Raw genomic sequence first — 8673 nt, forward strand, 5'->3', positions numbered from 1 at the left:
ATAATGATAGCCCTTTTCTCCATGCTGGCTAACTTTTCACATACTGTATGTGGAATTTTTTTTGTCAGACTTTATCAAACCTTTTTAAATGTTTTAGTTAACCAAAATGGCGTTTAGCACTGTGTGCATTACTTTGCTTTATTCTCCTTCTTTTACAACCCTCTCTTCCTATAAGTGTCGAAATTGTCAAGGACTTGGACAGTTTTTGGAGAGAACATTTCTTTGAAACAACGTAACAAATAACTATATTCCAGATTTAATCGAAATATTCGATTCAGAACCGGGAGCAGGTCCAATTTTATCCCTAATGATTCTTATAATAAGAGGAGTGACTCGCTATAGTACTTAAGTCATTTCCGTGACTTTTGATAGTACAATATGGATTTCAAACAAACAAATCTTAAAAATCGTAGAATCTAGTGTTGAAAAGAAGTTCTAAACCGCTTTTTTGTAGGCATGAAATTGCGTTTATTTATTGGATTTTTTTTTTCAATGTTTGTTAAAGTTGGTGTAAAAATAATATATTTTTTTAAAAAATTCGATTTATATTTAAGTCTGCAAATGAAGACTAGCTGGGGGAAAAAATGTAACTGGAAATATATGAATCAGTATGATTGTAATACAAAGACTTATCAACATATTTGCAAATAGTTATCTTTTATTTATTTATTTCTATTTATTTATATTCTTATCCTGAAATAAACAGTTTAAAAGTCTGAGATTGTTGTAATATTGTTTTCTCAGTTTAGTTCCCCAAGTAAGGTTCCAAACATAGCTTTTGTAACAGATGAGTCAAACTCCAGAATTATAGAATTGTTATGAATATGGATTATTTAATATTAGAAATGTAACAGACTTCAGACCTATTACATAATACTTCACTAAGACCGTCCGCCATAATACTTCAAAATGTAATGTATATTTAATGGATGGAGCTTTATGGATTGCAAAAATGAAACCGACTTTGTAAAAAGGCCTCCTGTCGTGACGTGTTCTCTTGACGTTCGAATCCGCCATCTTGCTAAAAGTCACTTTCATCAAATAAGGAAAACTAATTGCAAATTAATCACTGATCTAAGGGTAGAGAAATTTCTATTATACTGCGCCACTCTATCCTTAGATAAGTCTATATGAATTAGTAGGATTAATTCAAAATTAGTTAGCAGTCTTTTCACTCATTCAGGCCGATGGTATTTATTTTCTTTCCTTCTGGGATTCCCGCTAGATCCGAATTTTTGTGAACGGTGCAGTAAAAAGAAATTCAGGCAAACACAATATTTAAATTAACAAACAAAACATTTAATATATGGTTATATAACAAATACATGTATTCCACTTTTAAATATGACAACTCAGTCAAGCTAGTACATCAGGTCAAGTCATTCACAATAAATCAATCTTCCAAACTTTCACATACAAATTCACAGTTTCAGAATCACAAAGTTTCTTTACTCATTTTATTTCAACAGAATTTCTTATTTAATCAGTTTCCATGTATCTCTCAGCTACACTCTATGATTAACTCATAACAGGCACTAACAACGGCAGATATTATTTCAATGTAACTATATTTTTAACTCTCAGCTTAATATCTACAGTTAATGTTAGAAACAGCGCAACGGAACTAATACTTAAATCTGCATACACTGAAATAAACTAATATGACTGTCCTTACCAGAAATAATCTTCAGTACTTCCAATATTTTGTGAGCACACTTTCAAATTGTATTTATCACACTTGCGAAACACTAAATAACTAAAACATTACTAATCGCGCTTCAAAAATCCAGATAACAACTATAAGGTACATTAATTATTCTTATTTATCATTCATCAACTAGTTTAACTCCGTACAATTCCCTTTCATGGTAGTACAGAAATAAGTCGTAATTGTAGACTGACTGGATTTATTCAGTATTCTTCTTTGAATGTCCAGTTCTCTAATTATCCGATTACGGCAATAATTTCTTTTTATTACTACGGCTGGTTTTGCTTTCAGCCAACTATAAGATTCGCTTATATAAAAAAATATCTACTCAACTCCTATCCTTAGGAATCTTTTAATTACTTCTACTTCTTTAGTTTACTTCCTTGCTACCTTATAGTTCCAAAGTTCCGTTCCGACTCCCTACTACGTATATATTTTCTCCTTTTATTTTCTCCACGCTCCCTTTACACGCGCTCGTTTATTTCACGCGTCTCTATGACAACCGATAAACGTAAACATTCTCGCGAATGTTACATTAGGCTATACAAGTACATTGAGTTATTACATAACATTAAGCTTTCACAAAAAGAATAAATAGAATATTTGCGTTTCAATAAATGCGTAGTTAAATTACAAATACAGTATAAGTTCTTACAATATTGATATAACAATAAATAAAACAGCTTATTAATATTTAATACAGAACTTCTTTATCATTAACACTTTCTTTTGACTAAATAATTAAAAACTTGATATAATTAGGGCAGTTATATGATATCAATTGTAATTTATGGTATTTACATTAAATAATATTTACAAATATAGTTCTTGTGACGGAAAATCATGTTGGATTCTGAATCAAATAACATTTATTCTGTTTTCTACATAATTAGAATCCAACACTCCTACGATGAGTGCTAGGAATGCGCTGTAGTGGAATGCCAAATAGTAATAATAATGATAAAATGGCTTGTTATTTGGTATATTTACTATAAATATATCTTTGAAGTCCAGGTGGACAATTTGCAAGGAGTTTGTTTAGTATTTGACCAGAACTAGCCGGTCTGGTTGGCCAAATGGTTAGTGTACCCGATCTTCAATCAACAAGCTGAGGGTTCGAATCCGACTGCAAGCCTGGATGTTTAAAATTGTCTTGAGGTAGGAACTTAATTTCATCATCCAGTATAAGACTACCCCCCCCCCCCAGATTATTGGAGGCTTGAAATAGCTTGAAAAAGTTACACGTTTGTTCTCTAAGGCAGGATTTCTAGACTATCTATAAAATATATATAAAATGAATAAAAAAAAAATAGAAAAAAATCACGGAACCTGTTTTGCATGCATTAACCTGAAGGTTGAAATTTTAACTGAAAGATCGAAATAAAAATATAAAAAAATGGAGAACATTCAAGCAGCATCGATTCAGGATAAAACAATTGGCTTATGATAAACTGAACCACAAACTACAATGGAATTTAGGCTTTAAACTTTTTTTTTTTACTGTCAATGGACCAAATTTATGAAAGATTATTTGTCGGCCTTGCAAATATTAAAGTAAGTCAGATGAAACTTTTAACGATATAGGAGGAGTAACCTGGATAGTAATTAAAGCAGTGATCATGAATTTATCGGAAAGAAATTACGAGCCATTTGTTGGTCGTTTATTTTTCAAGAATTAATTTCCATTAATAATAAGGGCAAACGGATTAACAGCATATCGGATGATTACTATTGCACATTCCAGATCAATATGTATAAATAATAAATAATCAAAAACTAAATTTCAATGTAATTTCTAATTTGATAGGTGGACAAAAAAAAAAAAAGGTTCATTGACGCGCACTCAAGATTTAATCTTGGGGCGGGGGGGGGGATCCGAGTTGAGTAGACGATTTGAGAATACACTACGCATTGCATACGACCTATGACTGAGCATCTGCAATAATCGCTAATTCAAGTAGTATAGAAATAGAAGACACGAAACAACATAAATAAAAAAATTATTTTTAATTAGGAAAGGATTTTTGGAAAATTTTCTAGTGTTTACTTCCTTTTTCTTTTGGGGGGTCCAGGCCCCCTTGACCCCTCCTCTGCGTGCGCCACTAATTGACACCACTTATAATTGATATTTAGGTGTTGTTTACTAGTGAAATCAATTATAACGGAACACCTAACGGCACATAATACTTGTCTATGGGATATTTCGTCTCAAAGTTCGATATAGTACTAATATTTAGTAAGAGGGAATTATTTCCCTAAATTTGATGGGGACTGGAATTTTATCCCCCACTACTGAAGTATATTTGAAGAGCGTTTGATTTTCTGTTTTCTGAGGTAATGGAAATAAAAGGCAACACAATGTAAATATAATTTCTATGATCTTGGAATGAGATGACGCATATTGTAACGTTGACAAGATGATGTGTCATCACTGCTCTTCTCAGCAGTGACTCACGCAACTTCTAAAAGAAAATCAATTCTTTCCTAGAGAAGGAACAAATTTCTTAGAAAGGATGGAGCAATAAACACAGTTGCTATGAGTGGATTTTCCAACTAATAGACTACTCTACTCTATTTAACAATACAGAAATTGGGCCAAGCATCACTGATGTAAAACGCAAGACTAGCCGAAAATAAAGAACTTTACTTCTCATTTAATGGGTGAATATTGGTACTTATTTTCTTCTGTAGGTCTTATGTGGAGGGGGAAGTTCGGTTTTTACTCGGTTTTTCTTTTCGTTTTTGTTGTTTTGGAAATAACGCAAGGACAACCACAACCATGAATATGAGGCTAGTGTGTTAATGACTGTAAATTGCGTCCGTTCTTGGCCGAGTTTTGCTAGCAAATGATTCTCTACCTGCTAACTTATCTTTAAGGCGGAGCACCGAAGTGGATATATTTTTAATGATGACCTTAATAAGAGTAGGCAGGTATCCGATCAGAACTTTTTTTCGTTGTTTTTATAATACACATACTGCACACTCACAGACATATCCCATGAGGACAGTGTGTCCATTCTTCTTCTTCTTTTTTTTTTTTTTTTCCCCGATGTTCAAGTCTTGGCTTGACTTGGACTTGACTGGAGGGAAAGGAAAATAAAATATATTAAAATAAGGAACATTATGTAAAAAGTGACGCTAAGCCTTTTTATCGTATACAAATGAGTGGTGCTGTCAGCGATATATGTAAATGATCCCCGGCATAAACGCGGGCGTTTTGGAGAGTTTTTAATAATATAATCATCGATGCTGAGTTTCTTAATCTCGAAAGGAGTTTACTGATCCAGATCCTGATCAGTAAACGCACACGCGTACAGATGACAGAAATAATGTCAAGATGGTCCTAGCTGCTTTAGTATTAATTCTACAATTCTGTGTACGTATTTAGGTCGTTCTACGCATTTATTAGAACACTTACCAGACATGTATGTGATGTTGTAACACATGCGCAGATTCTGAATTGAGTTCAGATCTTGGGAGATGGGATGGAGAAAAAGATTACTGATTTCACCAGGATGGTTCTCAAACCACGGACTAGAGACTGGGATTTGTTTCAATTATTCTAATACAGCTAAGGTCGTGAGATGAGTGTGTTGTATTGCTAACTGCGTTCTAGGGATGGTTTATCTGCTTTGTGTGTTGGGGGGGGGGGTAGACCAAAGAGAAAAATTATGTTATCTTTGTATTCAGACTCGTTACCACTATAACAAAAAGCTAATAGCCTTCATTGTAGAAATTAATATTTTATAATACACCTTCCGAAATATTATTCAAATACGACTTCATAATCTATAAAACATATTACATAAATTACTATTAAAAATGTTTTATTTTGTTGTTGTTGTTTTTTTAATATTAACAAGTTAAAGCAGACACATCGTCTAATTACGTTAACTGCTCTATTTTCCGACAATCAAGTGCCAGCAAAAAGGGTTGTATCATAGAACTCCTCATCCAAAGATAAGTTAGCAAATCTCATAGCGCACATGCATTTATAAAAGTAGTAACCTATGCAGACAGGATAGTAGTAATAGCCCCATCATAGCATTTTTTCCCAAAAATATATCAACTCCATACATGATTAATCCAGCAAAGGTGGTTGTAAAAACACGTCAGTGCTGTGCACCGAGCCTAACATGTTAAAGTGATCATATATTTTGGTGAAAAGTTTTGAAGTCATAGCATACTTAACGAGAGAGAGAAAAAAAAAAATCGATCACATAACCTTCAGTTAATTACACTGCGTTTTGTCAGAAGTGAAGATTTTCCAGCACGGTGGTACATAATTACTTTTAAACCAGTAGACATACAGATATTTCTTTAAGTAATATGTTTTCACTTTAACTTTTTCATTCATGACTATTTTGTATTTGATGTGTGTACATTCTGCTTTCAATCCACTTTGCAATACGCTGTGCATTAAAAGTACTATTTTTCTTATTTTTCATTAACTGATTTTTTTCCGATAATCCTCGTCCCATTTAGGTCGGTTGATCGCGACTCTTTTGTATATTACCACACTAAACCAGCGTCTTCTTTTTTCACTAGTCATCTGCTATATGTTGCATAAAATGATATGTTATGTTTACATGGTGTGTTTTTACATTATTAAAATATTCCTTAATACTTTAAATCGATGAATAATAGATTCATATTTACCAATTAAAACGTTAACTGACCTGGGTTTATTATTTATTTTAAAAAGGCGTAATTAATTTTTTTGTCCCTCGTGTCATAAAGCTTAGCGTTAGCCCTGCTCGAGTAGCACAATCACGTGATACATAACACCATTCACGTCTTTGTTTCTTATTTCCGTGCTGGACAGTAAGAATGGACTTTCAACCTACCACTCCTCTCTCCCTGTAATATCTCGTTTCCGTACAGTTACACCTACCGGAAGCGGATGTTTCATCTTCTGTCCATTTTTTGGGATAGCATTAGTAACAATTTGATAATATACCCGATAATAATCATGGTGCAATACTCATCTATTTTGTGATTACTATTGTTCTTGGGATACTACTAATAATATTATTCTGAAAATTACACCTTAAGTTTTATCTATCTTGAGGTGAATTGTGTTTCAGTTAATCTTTAATTGATTTGCAAACACTTTCTGTGCAACACCGATGTTAAAGAAAAGGGGGAAAAAAGGTTGTTAACCTTCTTACAAGAATTTCTTACTTACAAGAATTACAACAGTAACGAATTTAGACTTCGTTAAAAACACGCTATTAGTCAAAACAAAAAAAGTAATGCTATTTCACTAATATAACGAATCACATAACTAATAAGCAGTTTTTTGTCTTAATATTATTTATATTTTAATAATTTCTTTGTAGCAGGGTATATGAAATACAATTTATGTTTCTTGTTTGTTTCCTCCTCCCACCACCTGACACTTAAGTTTGCACGTTTACTATTTCAATGTAGAAAGTCTGCTCTATTTTTGTTTGTCTGCCAATTGATCTTTTATCTTTTTGGTTTTCAGTTTCTCACAGATTTGACTATTATTTTTGATGCCATTCTATTTATATGCTCGGTTCCTTTCTCTTTCATTATTCATCCGTTTTTTTTTTTTTTTTTTGGACTGCTTTTATTAACTATTTTGTAATGTTTTCATTTCAGTGTATTTATTTGTTGTATTTTCGATGTTTCTATTTGTGTACTCGTATATATGTACAGTATATATATTGGCCAAACTACGATTTATAAAATCGTACTTTTGTTTTTTTTTTCTTCTGCTAAGTCTTTACATTTAGTGTTACTCTCAAAGGTAGCAAGCAGAGCTCTTTCAGTTCTAACTGTTTTGGAAGATTGAGAACAGCAGGTCTCCACCCTCCTTAGCCATTTATATCTGATTCCCAAGCCAATTAGTGATTTTATAGGCATCAGGGAAGAGAGAGAGAGAGAGAGAGAGAGAGAGAGAGAGAGAGAGAGAGAGAGAGAGAGAGAGAGAGAGAGAGAGTACGGCAGACAACTGCCGCCATCATAGGTCCTAAACCTTAACAGGTATATATTATTGTTGTCTGAAAAGTGAAAAGTCTATGATCGTTTTTTGTGAGGTTTAAAAACAGTTCCTGGCGAAAATCTGTCAAAGATCGACTAACTCGGCTGAGAAAAGGCTTAGATAAAGTTTTTGTAGTCGGCGAATAGAATAGAATCCATGATGGGTTTTTTTTTTTCCTAGCACTGTGCGGAATCTAAACCTAAACATCCATCCTAACATGTTATCAGCTTTCAAGTTATCTGTGTTATATTCCACTGTTGTCATTCTTAGGTATTTAAATTCCATTACCAGTTCTCCGATTCATTCCAGTTTACATCTTCCTGGTTCTTTTGGAATGACAAATAGTTTTCGTTTTTTCTGTTGGTAATTCCATATTAAAATTATTACATATATCTTGTATTTTCGATCATTACCTTTGACTTATCCTCATTTCTTGCAAGTAACACTCTGTCACCTGCGTAACCTAGTAAGTTTAATACCTCTTTTTTTCTGATTTATTATTATTTTTAAATTGTTATTATTTCATCCGCAATTATGGTAAATAAAGAATGTAAATTTTTACCGATTTTTGGCATATTTAGATTGTGACACTTTATTATGCATTCATAATTTGTGTGTATAATTAAAAAAAAAAAAGGAAATGAGATTATTATTATTACTATTATTATATTTGAAATTATTATTGTGGAACAAACGTTGCGCAAATTCTTCGATTTATGTTGTAATTATGGAAATTATTGTTTCTTTATTAGCATTATAAATTCACTTAAAGTATTCGTAGTATTTATTGGCGATTTACCTGGTTGTTAACTGCTATACATAATGCACTTTTCAACCAATTCGGGACTGCAATCCTTATCTAGTTCGCTGTTTGGTTTGCTAATCCCACTCCCCTTTCTCTCTTTAAACACGTGACCTATCGAAATATTTGAGCTCTGTACAGAGTGTGATCCCT

The sequence above is a fragment of the Typopeltis vanoorti genome, chromosome 17 (assembly GCF_054136105.1).
Source record: "Typopeltis vanoorti isolate ZY-2024b chromosome 17, IOZ_Tvanoo_1.0, whole genome shotgun sequence".
In the NCBI taxonomy this organism is placed as follows: Eukaryota; Metazoa; Arthropoda; class Arachnida; order Uropygi; family Thelyphonidae; genus Typopeltis; species Typopeltis vanoorti.